The sequence below is a fragment of the Orcinus orca genome, chromosome 6, assembly GCF_937001465.1.
Source record: "Orcinus orca chromosome 6, mOrcOrc1.1, whole genome shotgun sequence".
Taxonomy (NCBI): Eukaryota; Metazoa; Chordata; class Mammalia; order Artiodactyla; family Delphinidae; genus Orcinus; species Orcinus orca.
Window position 1 is genome coordinate 88200058 of NC_064564.1, and position 19767 is coordinate 88219824.

General features: G+C 44.1%; 1 long non-coding RNA gene across 1 annotated transcript in view; it reads right to left on the reverse strand.

The window, feature by feature from the left end:
* LOC125964662 (uncharacterized) overlaps nt 1-14376 on the reverse strand; it is a 56999-nt gene extending 42623 nt beyond the window's left edge. Inside the window, exon 1 of the long non-coding RNA XR_007477898.1 lies at nt 14235-14376. This is a non-coding gene — a long non-coding RNA (uncharacterized LOC125964662). The remainder of the gene's footprint in view (nt 1-14234) is intronic.
* Nucleotides 14377-19767: the final 5391 nt, after the last annotated feature.

Below are 19767 nucleotides of genomic sequence, written 5' to 3' on the forward strand. Positions count from 1 at the left end.
ATTGCTCAATTAAGTTTGCTATCCAGCTGTCTGCTATCTATGTATGTATTTAAAAAATTCTTGTATTTGGGTACATGTTTGAAGTGGGGGGCCTGTACATATTTCCCCCCTGTCTGGTTTGTTATCTAGACTATATTGGCTTCATAAAATAAGTTGAGGAGTTTCATCTTTATTTACTGTCTGGAAGAATTTATATATAATTGGAATTATCTGTTATATGAAAGTTTAGAGGATCCACCTGGAGAGCCATCTGTAACCTATAATTTCTTTGTGCGAAAATTGAAAATCTATTAATTCAAGTTCTTATTTTGTTATAAAAACAATTGGGTTTTCCATTTCTTCTCAAGTTAGTAATGGCAAATATGGTACTTTACATTGGGGCAGACAAACTATGGCCTGTGAGCCAAATGCAGCAGCTTTTTGTTTTTGTAAATAAAGTTTGATTGGAACACAGCCATGCAATTCATTTATATATTGTCTATGGCTGATTAGGCTGCGCTCCCCTAATCAATCCCCAGTACCTATCCTCTATCTCCTTGAATCTCAGAGCTTTTCTATTCTCAGTATAGATGAAGAGTTTAAGAATTGAATTTTCAACTCACTTCATCCAACCATTTACTCATCCATCCATCCTTCCATTCAGTGACTATTTACTGGGTGTCTACATTCTCAACATTATTCTAAAGCACTGGGGATATAGCAATGAACAAACAATTCCATGCCCTCATGAGGCTTACATTCAAAGATGGAGACTCAGACAATAGACAAATAAGATAGTACATATACAATATGCCTGGTGTATTTGGGAGAAAAGTAGAAAGTCTTTGGCTACCGTTTCCATTTCTGTAACATTCTTTGGTCTATTCAAGTTCTTTTTGTATCAATATTGCATTTTCTATATTTTACAATTTACCAGTTTCATGTAGGTTTTCAAATTTATTACTGTGGAGGGTTTCATTCTTCTATTTTCAACTTTTTGTACCATTGTCTTTTGTAGATAACATATTGTTGGATTTTATTTTTTTAAAGCCCAGTCTGACTCTTTTTCTCTTCTAATTGGGACAGTTAGCCCATTTATATTTATTTTATATATTTAAACTTAGTTGCCATCTTTTTTCATATTTTCCATTTATATGTCTTATTTCTTTTTATTCTTACTTATCACTGGGTGTATTGAATTTTCTTCTGCTGGTTTAAAAGTTACACTCTAGACAGATACACCAGAAACACATCTACGCGTGGAACAACTCCTACGGAGCGCCTACTGAACGCTGGCAGAAGACCTCAGACCTCCCAAAAGGCAAGGAACCCCCCACGTACCAGGTTAGGGCAAAAGAAAAAAATAAACAGAGACAAAAGGATAAGGACGGGTCCTGCACCAGCGGGAGAGAGCTGTGAAGGAGGAAAAGTGTCCACACACTAGGAAGCCCCTTCGCGGGCGGAGACTTCGGGTGGCAGAGTGGGGGAGCTTCGGTGGCGGAGACTGCGGGTGGCGGAGACTGCGGGTGGCGGAGTGGGGGAGCTTGGGAGCCGCGGAGGAGAGCACAGCAACAGGGGTGTGGAGGGCAAAGCGGAGAGATTCCAGCGCAGAGGATCGGGCCGACCGGCACTCACCAGCTGAGAGGCTTGTCTGCTCGCCCGCCGGGGCGGGCGGGGCTGGGAGCTGAGGCTCCGGCTTCTGTCGGAGCGCAGGGAGAGGACTGGGGTTGGCGGCGTGAACACAGCCTGCAGGGGGTTAGTGCACCGCGGCTAGCTGGGAGGGAGTCCGGGCAAAAGTCTGGACCTGCCGAAGAGGCAAGAGACTTTTTCTTCCTTCTTTGTTTCCTGGTGCACGAGGAGAGGGGATTAAGAACGCTGCTTAAGAGAGGTCCAGAGACGGGCGCGAGCCGCGGCTAAAAGTGCGGAGCCCAGAGACAGACATGAGACACTAAGGCCGCTGCTGCCGCCACCAAGAAGCCTGTGTGCGAACACAGGTCACTAGCCACACGCCCTTCCGGGGAGCCTGTGCAGCCCGCCACTGCCAGGGTCCCGGGATCCAGGGACAACTCCCCCGGGAGAACTCACGGCGCGCCTCAGGCTAGCAATGTCACGCCCGCCCCACACTCCGTGACCCTCCCTACCCCCTGGCCTGAGTGAGCCAGAGCCTCCGAATCAGCGGCTCCTTTAACCCCGTCCTGTCTGAGCAAAGAACAGACGCCCTCCGGCGACCTACACGCACAGGCGGGGCCAAATCCAAAGCTGAGCCCCTGGGAGCTGTGAGAACAAAGAAGAGAAAGGGAAATCTCTCCCAGCAGCCTCAGAAGCAGCGGATTAAAGCTCCACAATCAACTTGATGTACCCTGCATCTGTGGAATACATGAATAGACAACGAATCATCCCAAATTAAGGAGCCCTGTGGATGAAAGGCTCTTGGTGCTGCAGCCAGGAGTCAGTGCTGTGCCTCTGAGGTGGGAGAGCCAACTTCAGGACACTGGTCCACAAGAGGCCTCCCAGCTGCACATAATATCAAACAGCGAAAATCTCCCAGAGATCTCCATCTCAACGCCAGCACCCAGCTTCACTCAACGACCAGCAAGCTACAGTGCTGGACATCCTATGCCAAACAACTAGCAAGACAGGAACACAACCCCACCCATTAGCAGAGAGGCTGCCCAAAATCATAATAAGTCTACAGACACCCCAAAACACACCACCAGACGTGGACCTGCCCACCAGAAAGATAAGATCCAGCCTCATCCACCAGAACACAGGCACTAGTACCCTCTACCAGGAAGCCTACACAACCCACTGAACCAACCTTAGCCACTGGGGACAGACACAAAAAACAACAGGAACTACGAACCTTCAGCCTGCAAAAAGGAGACCCCAAACACAGTAAGATAAGCAAAATGAAAAGACAGAAAAACACACAGCAGATGAAGGAGCAAGATAAAAACCCACCAGACCTAACAAATGAAGAGGAAATAGGCAGTCTACCTGAAAAAGAATTCAGAATAATGATAGTAAAGATGATCCAAAATCTTGGAAATAGAATAGACAAAATGCAAGAATCAGTTAACAAGGACCTAGAAGAACTAAAGATGAAACAAACAATGATGAACGACACAATAAATGAAATGAAAAATACTCTAGATGGGATCAATAGCAGAATAACTGAGGCAGAAGAACGGATAAGTGACCTGGAAGATAAAATAGTGGAAATAACTACTGCAGAGCAGAATAAAGAAAAAAGAATGAAAAGAACTGAGGACAGTCTCAGAGACCTCTGGGACAACATTAAACGCACCAACATTCGAATTATAGGGGTTCCAGAAGAAGAAGAGAAAAAGAAAGGGACTGAGAAAATATTTGAAGAGATTATAGTTGAAAACTTCCCTAATATGGGAAAGGAAATAGTTAATCAAGTCCAGGAAGCACAGAGAGTCCCATACAGGATAAATCCAAGGAGAAATATGCCAAGACACATATTAATCAAACTGTCAAAAATTAAATACAAAGAAAAAATATTAAAAGCAGCAAGGGACAAACAACAAATAACACACAAGGGAATCCCCATAAGGTGAACAGCTGATCTTTCAGCAGAAACTCTGCAAGCCAGAAGGGAGTGGCAGGACATACTGAAAGTGTTGAAGGAGAAAAACCTGCAACCAAGATTACTCTATCCAGCAAGGATCTCATTCAGATTTGATGGAGAAATTAAAACCTTTACAGACAAGCAAAAGCTGAGAGAGTTCAGCACCACCAAACCAGCTCTACAACAACTGCTAAAGGATCTTCTCTAGGCAAGAAACACAAAAGAAGGAAAAAACCTACAATAATGATCCCAAAACAATTAAGAAAATGGGAATGGGAACACACATATCGATAATTACCTTAAATGTAAATGGACTAAATGCTCCCACCAAAAGACACAGATTGGCTGAATGGATACAAAAAGAAGACGCATATATTTGCTGTCTACAAGAGACCCACTTCAGACCTAGAGACACATACAGACTGAAAGTAAGGGGATGGAAAAAGGTATTTCATGCAAATGGAAACCAAGAGAAAGCTGGAGTAGCAATTCTCGTATCAGACAAAATAGACTTTAAAACAAAGACTATTAGAAGAGACAAAGAAGGACACTACATAATGATCAAGGGATCGATCCAAGAAGAAGATATAACAATTGTAAATATTTATGCACCCAACATAGGAGCACCTCAATACATAAGGCAAACACTGACAGCCATAAAAGGGGAAATCGACAGTAACACATTCATAGTAGGGGACTTTAACACCCCACTTTCACCCATGGACAGATCATCCAAAATGAAAGTAAATAAGGAAACACAAGCTTTAAATGATACATTAAACGAGATGGAGTTAATTGATATTTATGACATTCCATCCAAAAACAACAGAATACACATTTTTCTCAAGTTCTCATGGAACATTCTCCAGGATAGATCATATCTTGGGTCACAAATCAAGCCTTGGTAAGTTTAAGAAAATTGAAATTGTATGAAGTATCTTTTCCGACCACAATGCTATGAGACTAGATATCAATTACAGGAAAAGATCTGTAAAAAATACAAACACATGGAGGCTAAACAATACACTACTTAATAACGAAGTGATCACTGAAGAAATCAAAGAGGAAATCAAAAAATACCTAGAAACAAATGACAATGGAGACACGACGACTCAGAATCTATGGGATGCAGCAAAAGCAGTTCTAAGAGGGAAGTTTATAGCAATACAATCCTACCTTAAGAAACAGGAAACATCTCGAATAAACAACCTAACCTTGCACCTAAAGCAATTAGAGAAAGAAGAATAAAAAAACCCCAAAGTTAGCAGAAGGAAAGAAATCATAAAAATCAGATCAGAAATAAATGAAAAAGAAATGAAGGAAATGATAGCAAAGATCAATAAAACTAAAAGCTGGTTCTTTGAAAGGATAAACAAAATTGATAAACCATTAGCCAGACTCATCAAGAAAAAAAGGGAGAAGACTCAAATCAATAGAATTAGAAATGAAAAAGGAGAAGTAACAACTGACACTGCAGAAATACAAAAGATCATGAGAGATTACTACAAGCAACTCTATGCCAATAAAATGGACAACCTGGAAGAAATGGACAAATTCTTAGAAAGGCACAACCTGCCAAGACTGAATCAGGAAGAAATAGAAAATGTGAACAGACCAATCACAAGCACTGAAATTGAAACTGTGATTAAAAATCTTCCACCAAACAAAAGCCCAGGACCAGATGGCTTCACAGGCGAATTCTATCAAACATTTAGAGAAGAGCTATCACCTATCCTTCTCAAACTCTTCCAAAATATAGCAGAGGGAGGAACACTCCCCAACTCATTCTACGAGGCCACCATCACCCTGATACCAAAACCAGACAAGGATGTCTCAAAGAAAGAAAACTACAGGCCAATATCACTGATGAACATAGATGCAAAAATCCTCAACAAAATACTAGCAAACAGAATCCAACAGCACATTAAACGGATCATACACCATGATCAAGTGGGGTTTATTCCAGGAATGCAAGGATTCTTCAATATACGCAAATCAATCAACGTGATACACCATACTAACAAATTGAAGGAGAAAAACCATATGATTATCTCAACAGATGCAGAGAAAGCTTTTGAAAAAATTCAACACCCATTTATGATAAAAACCCTGCAGAAAGTAGGCATAGAGGGAACTTTCCTCAACATAATGAAGGCCATATATGACAAACCCACAGCCAACATCATCCTCAATGGTGAAAAAACTGAAAGCATTTCCACTAAGATCAGGAACAAGACAAGGTTGCCTACTCTCACCACTCTTATTCAACATAGTTTTGGAAGTTTTAGCCACAGCAATCAGAGAAGAAAAGGAAATAAAAGGAATCCAAATCGGAAAAGAAGAAGTAAAGCTGTCACTCTTTGCAGATGACATGATACTATACATAGAGAATCCTAAAGATGCTACCAGAAAACTACTAGAGCTAATCAATGAATTTGGTAAAGTAGCAGGATACAAAATTAATGCACAGAAATCTCTGGCATTCCTATACACTAAGGATGAAAAATCTGAAAGTGAAATCAAGAAAACACTCCCATTTACCATTGCAACAAAAAGAATAAAATATCTAGGAATAAACCTACCTAAGGAGACAAAAGACCTGTATGCAGAAAATGATAAGACACTGATGAAAGAAATTAAAGATGATACAAATAGATGGAGAGATATACCATGTTCTTGGATTGGAAGAATCAACATTGTGAAAATGACTCTACTACCCAAAGCAATCTACAGATTCAATGCAATCCCTATCAAACTACCACTGGCATTTTTCACAGAACTAGAACAAAAAATTTCACAATTTGTATGGAAACACAAAAGACCCCAAATAGCCAAAGCAATCTTGAGAACGAAAAACGGAGCTGGAGGAATCAGGCTTCCTGACTTCAGACTATACTACAAAGCTACAGTAATCAAGACAGTACGGTACTGGCACAAAAACAGAAATATAGATCAATGGAACAGGATAGAAAGCCCAGAGATAAACCCACGCACATATGGTCACCTTATCTTTGACAAAGGAGGCAGGAATGTACAGTGGAGAAAGGACAGCCTGTTCAATAAGTGGTGCTGGGAAAACTGGACAGGTACATGTAAAAGTATGAGATTAGATCACTCCCTAACACCATACACAAAAATAAGCTCAAAATGGATTAAAGACCTAAATGTAAGGCCAGAAACTATCAAACTCTTAGAGGAAAACATAGGCAGGACACTCTATGACATAAATCACAGCAAGGTCCTTTTTGACCCACCTCCTAGAGAAATGGAAATAAAAACCAAAGTAAACAAATGGGAACTAATGAAACTTAAAAGCTTTTGTGCAGCAAAGGAAACCATAAACAAGACCAAAAGACAACCCTCAGAATGGGAGAAAATATTTGCAAATGAAGCAACTGACAAAGGATTAATCTCCAAAATTTACAAGCAGCTCATGCAGCTTAATAACAAAAAAACAAACAACCCAATCCAAAAATGGGCAGAAGACCTAACTAGACATTTCTCCAAAGAAGATATACAGAGTGCCAACAAACACATGAAAGAATGCTCAACATCACTAATCATTAGAGAAATGCAAATCAAAACTACCATGAGATATCATCTCACACCAGTCAGAATGGCCATCATCAAAAAATCTAGAAACAATAAATGCTGGAGAGGGTGTGGAGAAAAGGGAACCCTCTTACACTGTTGGTGGGAATGTAAATTGATACAGCCACTGTGGAGAACAGTATGGAGGTTCCTTAAAAAACTACAAATAGAACTACCATATGACCCAGCAATCCCACTACTGGGCATATACCCTGAGAAAACCATAATTCAAAAAGAGTCATGTACCAAAATGTTCATTGCAGCTCTATTTACAATAGCCCAGAGATGGAAACAACCTAAGTGTCCATCATCGGATGAATGGATAAAGAAGATGTGGCACATATATACAATGGAATATTACTCAGCCATAAAAAGAAACGAAATTGAGCTATTTGTAATGAGGTGGATAGATCTAGAGTCTGTCATACAGAGTGAAGTAAGTCAGAAAGAGAGAGACAAATACCGTATGCTAACACATATATATGGAATTTAAGAAAAAAAAATGTCATGAAAAACCTAGGGGTGAAACAGGAATAAAGACACAGACTTACTAGAGAATGGACTTGAGGCTATGGGGAGGGGGAAGGGTAAAAAAATAAAAAATAAAAAAAAATAAAAGTTATACTCTATTTTGTGCATCTGATGATTGCTTTAAACTTAAGACTAATATATATTTAAAAACTTTCCCCTATTAATCTGTTAAACTTGTCAGTATTTATGTCTTTCCCCTAAAAAGACAAATACTCTAGTCTGCTCTCATATCCTTCAGTTTCTTCCCCACCCCCTTCCTATGCCATCATTACATGAAAATGATTTTTTTTCCTTTTTCAATCATGCTAGATTTTTTTTATTACCTTCCTAGATTTATGTGTCTAAAATTTTGAGTACTTTTTCCAAAATTATTTTCAATGTGTGGTAACCCTTTTGGTACCTTGTATGCCTGAGAATGTTTTTTACTACCCTTCATATGTTAATGCCAATTTTTGGATATAAAGTTCTACCTTCCAGATTATTTTCTTTCAATTAAAAAAAATTACTTTCATCTTGTATCCAACACTTCTTCTGCAAAGACTAATGCTTCTCTGTAGATAGTCTACTCTTTCTCTAGGTATTTCTCTGCTTTGTCTAGGTAGGTATTCTCTACCCTTGGAAGTCTTTTCAAATTTTACCTTTGTCTTTGGGACAATTAAAAAAAATATTACTACAATCTAAGTATGGGTTTTCATTCTCTGTCTACTTTCAATGTGACATCCTTCATCTTTCCTTGATTCTAGAAAATTAATGTCCATTTATTTGTTCAAATATTTTCACCTTTCTGTTTTTGTTTTCCTCGCTCGTTAGAACTCCTATTTGGATGTTGAAAATTTTACATCTAATCTCTTTATTTCTTAGAATTTTTTTCTTTTGTGTTTCTTTAAAAAAATTTTTTTTTCTGTTGACATCTGGAAGAATTCCTCATTTTAATCTTTCAGTTCACTAATATATTCTTCAGCTAAATCTGTCCTATCATTTATCTGCATCTGTCTGATCTAATGTGAATATTTCCACTTGGTTTTAAAATAATTTGTTGTCCTTGTCTCATTATCCAAATATTTATTATGTTTATTTTAAATTTTTGGTCTATTCTTCTGTTTCATATAGTCCACAGTGTTCTATTTGCCATTTTTATTGTAATTTTGTTTTGTAGTCTTTTTTTCAGATGTCTATTTTTTTTTCCCAGTGAACTCATGCTACTCTGGTAATGTCTATTGGGGGATTTCCAACAAAGAGTTCTAGTCTCCATCTGTCCCTGTGAATATAAAGTGTGGGTAGTGGATAGTGTAACCACAGGTCCACTATTGATCACTCCTGATTGCTAACTCCTCATAAGGCAACCCTTTGGTTCAGGGTTTCAACTTTAAACCTTCAGGACAAGATGCAACATAGTATCTTGGATTGGATCTTGGAAAAGAATAAGGACAATAATGGAAAAAGCCTGGCAAAATCTGAATGTAGTTTTGTTAATAGTGATGTACCCATGTTAATTGTACTGCAGTTATGCAAGACATTAACATGAGTAGAAACTGGGTGAAGGGAGTACAGGAAACTTTTCTGCAAATCTAACATTATTCCAAAATAAAAAGTTTTTATAAATATTTTTGATAAGTGAGCTGGACACTCATGATATGTGTAATTATCTATAGGTGTATTTCACTTTAAATGAAACATTTAAAAAATGTAACACACACACGTGCACACACACACACACACACACACACTCATACCCCTTAAAAACCCTTTCAGTCGAAGCACCAGTGGGAAGACAAAACCACCCTTGGTTGTAATCCTCCGGCTTTGAGGTTCTGAAAGGGGAGGGTTGGAAGAGTGAAAGCTCAAGGCAAGCTGGTCCATCTTCACTTGAAGTTGTCCCACAGTTCACTGATGCTCTTCTTATTTTTAAAAGGTCTATCTGGGCTTCCCTGGTGGCGCAGTGGTTGAGAGTCCGCCTGCCGATGCAGGGGACGCGGGTTCATGCCCCAGTCCGGGAAGATCCCACATGCCGCGGAGCGGCTGGGCCCGTGAGCCATGGCCGCTAAGCCTGCGCGTCCGGAGCCTGTGCTCCGCAACGGGAGAGGCCATAACAGTGAGAGGCCCGCGTACCGAAAAAAAAAAAAAAAAAAAAAAAGTTCTATTTTCTCAAGTTCACTAACCTTTTTTTCTGCACTGTCTAATCCACTGTTAATCCAATTTTAAAATCTCAGACACAGTTTTCATCTCTAGAAGTCTTATTTGGGTCTTTTGAATATTCTCCATGTCTACTTAACTTTTTGAATGTTGGAAGTACAGTTCTAATACCTGCTAACGTCTTTCTCTGCTGATTCTAACATCTGTGTTACTTCTTGAGTTGGTTTTCGTTGGTTGGCCTCACTATGGGTCACGTTTCCCTGATTTTTTGCATGTCTGGTAATCTCTGATTGGATATCAGACATTGTGAATTTTACCTTGTTGGAGTTGGATATGTTGTATCCCTATATATCTCCAGTTTTGACCTTGGATATAGTTAAGTATTGGAAACATTGTGATTCTTCCAGGTCTAACTTTTACAATTCGCTAGGTGGGTCTAGAGCAGCACAGTTTATGACTAGTCATTCCTCACTGCTGAGGCAAGACCCTCCTGAGCACTTCACCCCATGTGCCGTGAATTATGAGCTTTTTTAGTCTGACTGGTGGCTGTAGGCACTGTTCCCAGTCCTGTGTGAGCACTAGGCCTTTTTTCTTCCAGTCCTTTCAGGTGGTTCTTTCCTCCACTTCAGGTAGTTTCTTCACATGATGTGTCGTTGATGCATGCACGGAGGGTTCTATGCAGACTTCTGAGGTCCTCTCACTGTGCGTTCTCTCCTCTCTGGTGCTCTGTATTACGAACTCTGGTTGCTTTGGTCCCCTGGACTCTCAGCTCCATCTCCTCGACTCAGGGAGTCTGCAGGCTCTGCCTCAATTCCCCCTCAAGTGCCACAGCCAGAGAACTGTCATAGGCAGTACATTGGGACAGTTTGCTTCTGGTCTCTCAGGCATGGTTGTCTTCTGTTTTGTGACTTCTATGTCTTGAAAATCACTGTTTTATGTACTGTCTTCCTTCCTTCCTTCCTTCCTTTCTTCTTTCCTTCCTTTCTCTCTTTCTTTCTTTTCTCTCTCTCTCTCCCCCTCCCCCTCCCTCCCTCCCTCTCTCTCTCCCTCTCCCTCCCTCCCTCTCTCTCTCTCTCTCCCTCTCCCTCCCCCTCCCTCCCTCCCTCTCCCTCTCTCTCTCCCTTTCTCTCTCTCCCTCCCTCCATCTCTTTCTCACTTTCTTCTCTCTTTCTTTCTTGTTTCGTAAAAGAGGGTAAATTGGTCCCTGTTACTCCATCTTGGCTGGAAGCAGAAGTCCCACATTCTTTTTTTGTTCCCTCATTTAAACAGTGTGTTTAGGGAGGTTTCTGTGGTGAGAGCAAAGAGGGGCCAGGACAGCTATCCCAGTTTCAAAGCTCAGTGGCTCCCTCTGCCGTTGTTACCACAAAGAACTCAAAATGTGGCCTCTCTGTGTAGCCACTTAGTCTCTCAGAGCTAAGCTTTCTGCCCGCAGACAGTGTTTCCTAGAGCTTTACAGGCCTTACTCTCCAAGGTGGACAGGGCGCAGGTTTTTTAAAATAGAGAAAACAAAAGATTGTGTTGAAGGGGACGACACCATTTGTGAAATGGCAGGGCCGAGGGAGATGCCAGTGCAGATGCAGAGGTGAGGTGGAGGCAGAGGCCAAGGCCCGAGAGATGAAGATGCCAAACCTGGGGCCAAACGCAAGGGCACATGACAGCCATGTCTAAGGAAAAGTCCATTCATTCACATACTCCATGTCTGGGCAGGGGCAGGCACAGAGTAGAGGAGGCAGTCATGTATAAGAAAAGGCCCACATGTGTCTATGCAGGATGTTGAGCAATGGAGAAGAACTTGGTGTTTGCAACACTTACATTCTTTTGCAGGGCTCCCAGGAAGGTCACTGTGGAGAGGCTGCCTGCTTAGGAACTACATTCCCAGTCCCCTTTGTAGGTGGACATGCGGCTTAGAGGCAGGCCACAGAATGTGCCACTGATGTTCACCTCCCACACAGGCTAATCCACATGCTTCTCCCCTTCCAGCTGGTTGGAATGGAGACCCCTGGAGACAGCAGGTGACAATGGCAGAGCCTGCAATATCTCGGGACTAGCCCACCTAACTAGGGCATGAACAATTTTTGCTATCATGGTGGTGAAACTGCAATGTTATGCTAAGAACATTTTCAGTAATGAAGTGACTTGATCATTTGGTAAATTGACCTTTGACAATCCAATTTCCAGCAGATTCTTCCTTGAGGGTGTATATATATATATGAATAACTTTGGCTTGCTTCCTTTAGAAAGACCAAGTGGTGTTTTGAGTAGAATAACCAGTTTTAGCTAAGAGCTGATTTTACTCATAGATTTGCATATTTTATAGTTTTTTTTTACCCTGTGGTTAGATGAGGAAGGACTTGCCTCCATTCTTGTCCTTCCATTCACAGGATGCCAAGCCCCCTCTCGTGCTCCCCCTACTATTACAAGGAAGACAACTTAAGAGGAAGAAACCAATGGAACTAGAGAGAGGGAGAGAGAGATGGCAATCACAGAGGAAACTCACTCAGTGTTGTCAAACCTAGACTAACGTAGATGAGAGAGACTCAAGGGGAAAAGAACATTTTGCCCCATCCGTGTGTGTGTGTGTTTGTGTGTGTGTGTGTGTGTGCACACACATACTTGATTGTTGAATTACTAAAACATGTCCAGTAATGTCCTGTCCTTCTTAATGTTAGAGGCATAACAATGGACTTATAGGTCTAACTCCTTTATTTTATAGATGGACAAGCTGAGACCCATATAGACACAGGGCTGCTCAAGGTCACTGTTCATAAGTTGCAGACTTGGGATTTCCCAAATTCACTTGATTCAGACTTCACAGAGGCCCCCTCCCACTCCTCATGCCCAAATGCACATTCGAGCTACGGAACTTGCCTCTCTGTGAGCTGGTGAAAACCACAGGGCGAGCCTGCAAGGAGATAAGCTCCCCATCATCACTAGGCTGCCACCCAAACAGACTGCACAGTGCAGGGAGAATGCCACGGCAGAGAGAAGCTTCCCACACAGGGCCCCCCACCAGTGCCCCTCTCCGTTGCATTTTTCAGGGGAATCCCTCCTGCCTTCAGCTGGTGGCCCCAGGAGGCAAAGGTCTTGAGTCACTCTGGCCGCAGCACTGGGCTGGTGACCACAGAGGGTGACCACAGGTCTGGGGAGCTGGGGCTGTCTGGAAAGCAGTTTCTCTTTTAATGTCTCTCTAGAGGCGGTCCTGTCTGCCCTTCCCAGCCTCCTCCCAGGCTGACTGCTCTCAGCCACGCTGTGACCCTATCTTCCCTGGAGCCCACGGAGTGGCATGCAAATGTTCCAGGACATTCAGGAACCTCTCCAGCCCACTGAGGCTACCTCTGTGTGTCTCACATGTCCGGGGCCTTTCGCTATTTCCAGAGAACACCAGTTGCTTTCGTACGTCTGTGCTTTAGTACAAGATGTTTCTTCTGTCTAGACCTCTCTCCAACCCGGACTGCTTAGAACACTCCCTCCTCATTCTTTTATTTTTTACAATTATTTATCTTTAAAAGTTGGGTAAAATATACATAACATAAAGTTTAATATTTTAACCTTTTTTTTTTTTTCAGTGACGGTTCAGTGGCATTAAGAACATTCACGTGGTTGTGCAACCATCACCACCATCTGTCTCCAGAACTGAAACTCTGCATCACTTAATAATTCCCCATTCCTTCCCCCAGCCCCTGGCAACCACTGTTCTACTTTCTGTCTCTATGAATTTGACTACTTTAGGTAACTCATAGGGGTGGAATCATACAGTGTTTGTCCTTTGTGACTGACATTGCACCTAGCATAATGTCTTCAAGATTCATCCATGCTATTGCATGTGTCAGAATTTCCTTCTTTTTTAAGGCTGAATAGTATTCCATTGTATGTATACATCACATTTTGTTTATCCATTCATCTGTTGATGGACACTGGGTTGATTCCATCTTTTGGCTATTGAGACATAATTTGTGGCCTAACATATGGTCTGTCTTGGAGAATATCCCACGTGTACTCAAGAAGAATGTATATGCTGCTGTTGTTGGGCAGAGCGTTCTGAGTTATGTCTGTTAGATTAGTTGGTTTATTCAGTTGTCCCAGTCCTCTAGTTCCTTACTTGTCTTCTGTCTGGTTGTTCTATCCATTCTATCGAGAGTGGGGCATTGAAGTCTCCAACTTTTATTGTAGAATTGTCTATTTCTCCCTTCAATTCTTTGTCAGTTTTTGCCTCATACACCTTGATGGTCTGTTATTGGGTGTGTAAATGTTCCTCCTCATGCTTAAGCCTCCATCCAGACACTCCCTCCTCGGGTGCCCTCACCCCTGCCTCCCTCTGTCCTGGGCAGGGTCACTCTCCTCTGTGCTCTCACCATAACTTGGATACACCTCTGTGTCCCACATTCTGCTATCCTGAGTAACTTACATGTTTCTCGTCCCATTTAGTTTGTCTTGGAGGTCACAGAGTTTTGTCTTCTTTATGTTTGCATCTTCAGAATCTGGCACAGTAGGTGCCCAGTGAATGTTTGTTGAACGGACATTTGTCATTGAATGCAATTGTTGCGTCATCCATGTTCTTCCTGGGATAAAAATAACTGTAGTCAGAAATTCTCAACACACCATTGCTTTTGGTATCAGTAACGTATAGCCTCCAAGGTGCTTGTTCTTCTCCCTCGTTTGATCCGCACCCCAACCCTATAAGGGAGGTAGGGCGGGGTTTACAGCTCCACTCTACGGGTAAGGAAACTGAGACTCAGAGGCTCAGGCTGAGCGTCTTGCTAGAGGTCGAGATGGCAAGAGGCAGAGCTAGGACTTGAGCCCAGGTTAGTCTGGCTTCTGACCAGGACTCCTTTCTCTGCCCACTGCCCTGGTGGGCTTGGCTCTTTGTGGCTGCCCTGGATGGGATCACAGCCTGTGTGTGTGGAGGCCGAGCCTCTTTTCTCTTGGGGAATTTGAAGTTTGCCTTTGGATGTGTTACGAGGAGTTCTGAGCGTCTCTGAGATACACCTCATGAGATTATTTTAGAGATAGTGAATGCTGAGTATCTTGCTTGCTGAGGCACAGCGGGGAGCTGAGGCTCCAGTCTGGGCTTCCCTGACTCCAGGTTTGATGTGCTTGCCATTTGACCTAATGTACCCTGGGCAGTCTTAGGATAGTCAAGAAGCTTTTTCATGTTTTGAGCTAAAATAGGTCCAGTGTGTCCACCCTCCCACTCTGGCCTCTGGAGCCCTTCAGAGTGAATCTGCTCTCTCTGCTCCTAACACCCTTCCAGGGATGTGCATGTGTTTCCCTGAGTTTTTTTCCTCAGGCTGTACGGCACCAGTGCCTTCAAGTTCCTCCACTGCTTTTTTTTTTTTTTTTTTTTTTTTTTTGTGGTACGCGGGCCTCTCACTGTTGTGGCCTCTCCCGTTGCGGAGCACAGGCTCCGGACGCACAGGCCCAGCAGCCATGGCTCACGGGCCCAGCCGCTCCGTGGCACGTGGGATCTTCCCGGACCGGGGTACGAACCCTTGTCCCCTGCATTGGCAGGCGGACTCTCAACCACTGCGCCACCAGGGAAGCCCCTTCCACTGCTTTTCTAGAGACCTCCCTCTCCGGGCCACCTCCCTCCCTCCAGTTTGTCTATTGGCTGGGTCTGAGTCCCTCCCTCCAGTTTGTCTATTGGCTGGGTCTGAGTCACAGGGAGAGCACACCCATAACAGGGCATCACTGGGCTGGCAGGGAGACTGCAGAGGCTCTAACTGCAGCTTCCTCAAATGGACAGGCAGCTGGCTGTCAGGCAGAGAGCGGGGGTGTGGGGAGGAGAGGCAAAGAGAGCCCTGGCGTGTGTGATGGAACAAAAATAGAGGGGCTGGGGTTACTGTGGGCCAAGCTTCTTCCCAGCACATGTTTGCAGGGAGACTCTGGTTCAGGTGAGCCCACCAGGTCCTGTGTGGTTGTAGGGTGAGCCCCCCCGGGGGGGAGCGCCGGATGCTCCCAGGCTGTTCTGCTTCAGTGGTCGGAGCAGGGTTCGGAATGATGTTTAGCAGAGTCCGTATTGTGGTCCTTGAGACCTCGGGCAACAGGAATTCTGTTTATAGCTCCCTTCCTTTCTGTTCCCGGGGTGCTCTAGAGATGTCTGGTTTTACTGGTCCATTGACTGGATGTGACAGTGAGGGGATAACAAGGACAAGGGATGACTAGAGGGGGTCCAGGGAAGGCCTCCTGGTTAATTTTCAAGTAAATGATGATAATAATTACACTTACCTTATAGGATTGCTGAACATATTAAAAAAGGCAATGCATATATACGCTTTGTGCAATCCCAGCTCTGTACAGGGCAACTACACTTAGTACTCACCCCGTGAGGGCACCTGGTGGCTCTTAGCAATGTTTCCCTCATGACCCTTTGGGGGCCAGAGTGACATCTGTCACCTCCACGCTCTGAAAGCATTTGTGGGCTGAGAACTGGACTGAACAGCAGGGCTGGATTTTAGTCGTGGCTGTAAGTTGCTGTGTGACCCAGGGAAAACTCCTTCCCCTCTCTGGGCCTCTGTTTTCTTTCCTGTTCCATGAAGGACTTGGGCTAAAAGATCTTTGAGGTCCTTTGGCCTACAGAAGCTGGGGGATCTGGGCCATGGGCCAGGGTGCTACTTTCTGATGCTCTGGACTCTTTCTTTAGGGAAAGGAACCTCTCTCCACTCTACCTTTTGCCGAGCTGGTCTGCTGGTTTCCTAGACCGGTCCAGCAATGCTGGACATGGGTCTGGAATGGGGGTTCTGAGGTCAAGACGGTTTCCCTTGCATGAGGGCAGGCGCCAGGACCAGTGCCTCCTTGCTGCATTGCCTGACAACACCCCCAGGAAAGGGGTGCTGCCTGGATTGCTTTCAGTGTCCTTGCCCCACCTGCCCCAGACAGCCCAAGCCATGTCCTCAAGTCACAGGGAGTTTAGCATGTCTTGCTGTGACACATGGCCAGAAGGCAGTAAAACCCAAGCCCTCCTGGTGGGCAGGTGATCTTCATAGAGCTAGCCAGGCCTGACTCAGAGCCTCAGCCTGCCACCCTCCAACCAGCTGTTCCCTGGGCCACCACACAGAAATCACACCATGGGGGATGGCATCGGGCTGCAGGAAAGCGTGTCCCTGGCTCGGGGGCCAAGGAGAGGAATGCAGTATCAGCCTGGCACCAACTGGTCCGAAAGAACAGCTGACTCTCTGTAGGGAAAGCTGAGATGAAGTCCCAAGTTCAGGACTGGCCGGTAGCCCCAGGACAGGGATGGCTGATAGTCTGAGCAACTGCCAAGGAGAGAGCTGGACCAGACCCTCTGAGGCCACGCTCCTAACTCCACCCTCCACCTGACGGTGCATGACCTTCACTTGATTCCTGCCCCCTTCTTCGGACCTCGGCCTCCCCATCTGGGCTGAATATGAAGGTCTTAAGAGAACAAATTTTGTGGTGTCTTTACTTAAAATTTGGGGACCCTGTTCCTCCAGCCTTTAGCAGAAATGCTACTACGAAGGGTGAGTGTCTGACATGTCATTTTGTGCTGCCTGGGACGTTCTCCCTCTTCACCCAGACTCCCCTTTCCTTACCACGTCCTAATCTGAGCTGGTACACATTCTCTTGTTTTCTAGAAGGAATACTACCTTAATTCTGGATTATACGGAATGACAATCTAGACAATTCAGCGTCTAGTTGAAGATGGGCTAACCAAGGAGGTTTTATTTCTAGTTCCAGCTCTCCCTGTGAGGTCTTGAGCAATTCTCTTCCCTGTCTGGGCCTCAGTTTCCTTCTTTGTAGTGGGAGGTGTTTGAGGCAGGTGATCCCAAGACTTCTTTCCAGTTTTGCCTCAGGGTCTCTAATTTCCCCTTGGAAATTTAACCTTTTTTTTCTCTGTTTGTCTCAAATGACTGAGACAGTCAACAGGGATTAAATGACTGAGAAGCAAAACAACTTGGCTATAAACCGTCTCAGAAGGACAAGGAGACCTCTCACCCTAATGTGGAGGGCAGTTAGAGAAATGCAGCCCCACTCCCGCTGGTAAAAAGAGATGGGGTGCTTACTGTTCATATCTCACCCACGGTGGAGGGTTTGCAAAAGTGATCACACACAGACACATCAGGGGAGGGAGGAGGTGCTGGGTCAGCAGGGGAGCCTGGAGCATGTTTGTCCCTGAAGGAAAGTCAGGCAGAGAAGTATGCTTGGCACCAGGCCTTGCTGGGATTATCTTCATCACAGAGCCATAATTTGTTTTTCCACAGCCCTCAGGATTGTATAAGGGGATTCCAGAAGCTTCACGTGAGCAGTGAGTACCCAGTATCCTGGGGCTGCCTGCCAGTAAGACGACCTCTCTCAGTGTCTGCTGCCACCACCTGCTGATTGGGAGCTGGCCGCTGCCTGGGGCCCTCGTGAGAGACTCGTCAGGAAGCTGGTGTTCACCTCTCGGGCATTTGCGAGCCTTCACTGTGGAGCTGTCAGCATGCTTGTGTCAAAGGGCTTCACCTGCTTGTGCCAGTGGAAGGGCCACACTCCAGGAGGCCCTCCTGTCACCCTGCTCCGTGGCCGACAGCCTGCGTGCAACTTCGAGCAGCTGGGTCTTTAGATTGCTGCTGGAGGGAAGCTTAAGCTTCTGCTGCTAATGAGCTGGGCTTTGAACAACGAGCAGAAGAATAGGAGGAAGAGCTTTCCCGATGCAAAATTGCATGGGAGGAGCCATAGCAAATTTGGGTAATACAAAGTAAACCATTTTGCCTAGACTAGATCAAAGGTCCCATGTGACTGCCCACAGACCTGTGATGATTAGTGAAGAAGGGTCATCATTCATAGCAATGGGGAAAATAAAGTCCACAGAATGAATTTTGTAAAACTAATGTAGCTTGTGGAATTCTTCTTTATTTTTAGAGATATCCTTGCTGCTTTTTAACGTTAAAATGTTTTTTTCCTTATAAAATGATGGTGATATTAGATGGTAGTTGGTTTTTAAAAATGTACCTATCTGATAATCCTATGTTAATTCTCTGTGATTAAAAAAAATGTTTTTATTGATCTGTGAATTCCAAAATCTAGGAACCGGTGTACTCTCAGAGGACTTGGATAGAGGGCGGTGGGAGACAGGGCAGAAGTGGTAGGCAAGGGCCTGGGGTGGAACACCCTCATCTGTAAGCCGCAGGGGACCATGTGTATTTCATCCACTGTGGAATCCTCAGCATCTAGCACATGGGTCAGTAAACATTTTCTGTAAAGGGCCTGGTAGTGAACATTTGAGGTGTTTTGGGCCATACTCCCTCTGTTACAGCTACTTGACTCTGCCTTCTTAGCACAAAAGCTGCCGTAGACAATATGTAAATGAGTGAGTGGGGCTGTGTTCCAATAAAATTTTATTTACAAAACCAGTTGGTGGGCCTGATTTGGTCCAGGGGTTTTAATCGACTAACCCCCAATCTCTGCTAGATTGATAAGAATACTTATCCTGTTCAGTAAGTATTTATTGAATTGATATAAATTGTTTCTAGAGGGCAAAGAGGAGACATTGGAAGGGTCTGAGGTAGGATGTGTAAGGACCACTGCAGTAGACTGTGTAAGGTGGATGGGGGAGCATGGGGTAGAGCCATTGCACTCGGTAAGGAGCAGTTACAACATCCCAGGCCTGGAGCTGGGAGGGCTCAGCTTGGAGCAGTGCAGTTGAGAGGGAGTGAAGGTGTGAGAGTAGCTTAGCTGATATTTAAAGGGAGTAGGAAAAGCCATGAATGGCTGGAATTTAAAGTCCCAGTTCCTTAAACTCTGCTTTTTATGCCCCAAATCATGCTTCTAGAAGACAGAGCTCTAGTCTATCTGAAAAAGCCTGGCTCTTCCAAACCAGAATCTTGGCTTTTAAGACGCTTCTTGCTATGAATTTCAAAAGCCAAGAATTTGATTCTTTGCTTTCCCTTTACATTTCAGCTATGCGGGATTTGTTCTGAGGCGGTAAGTCCTGAACGTCT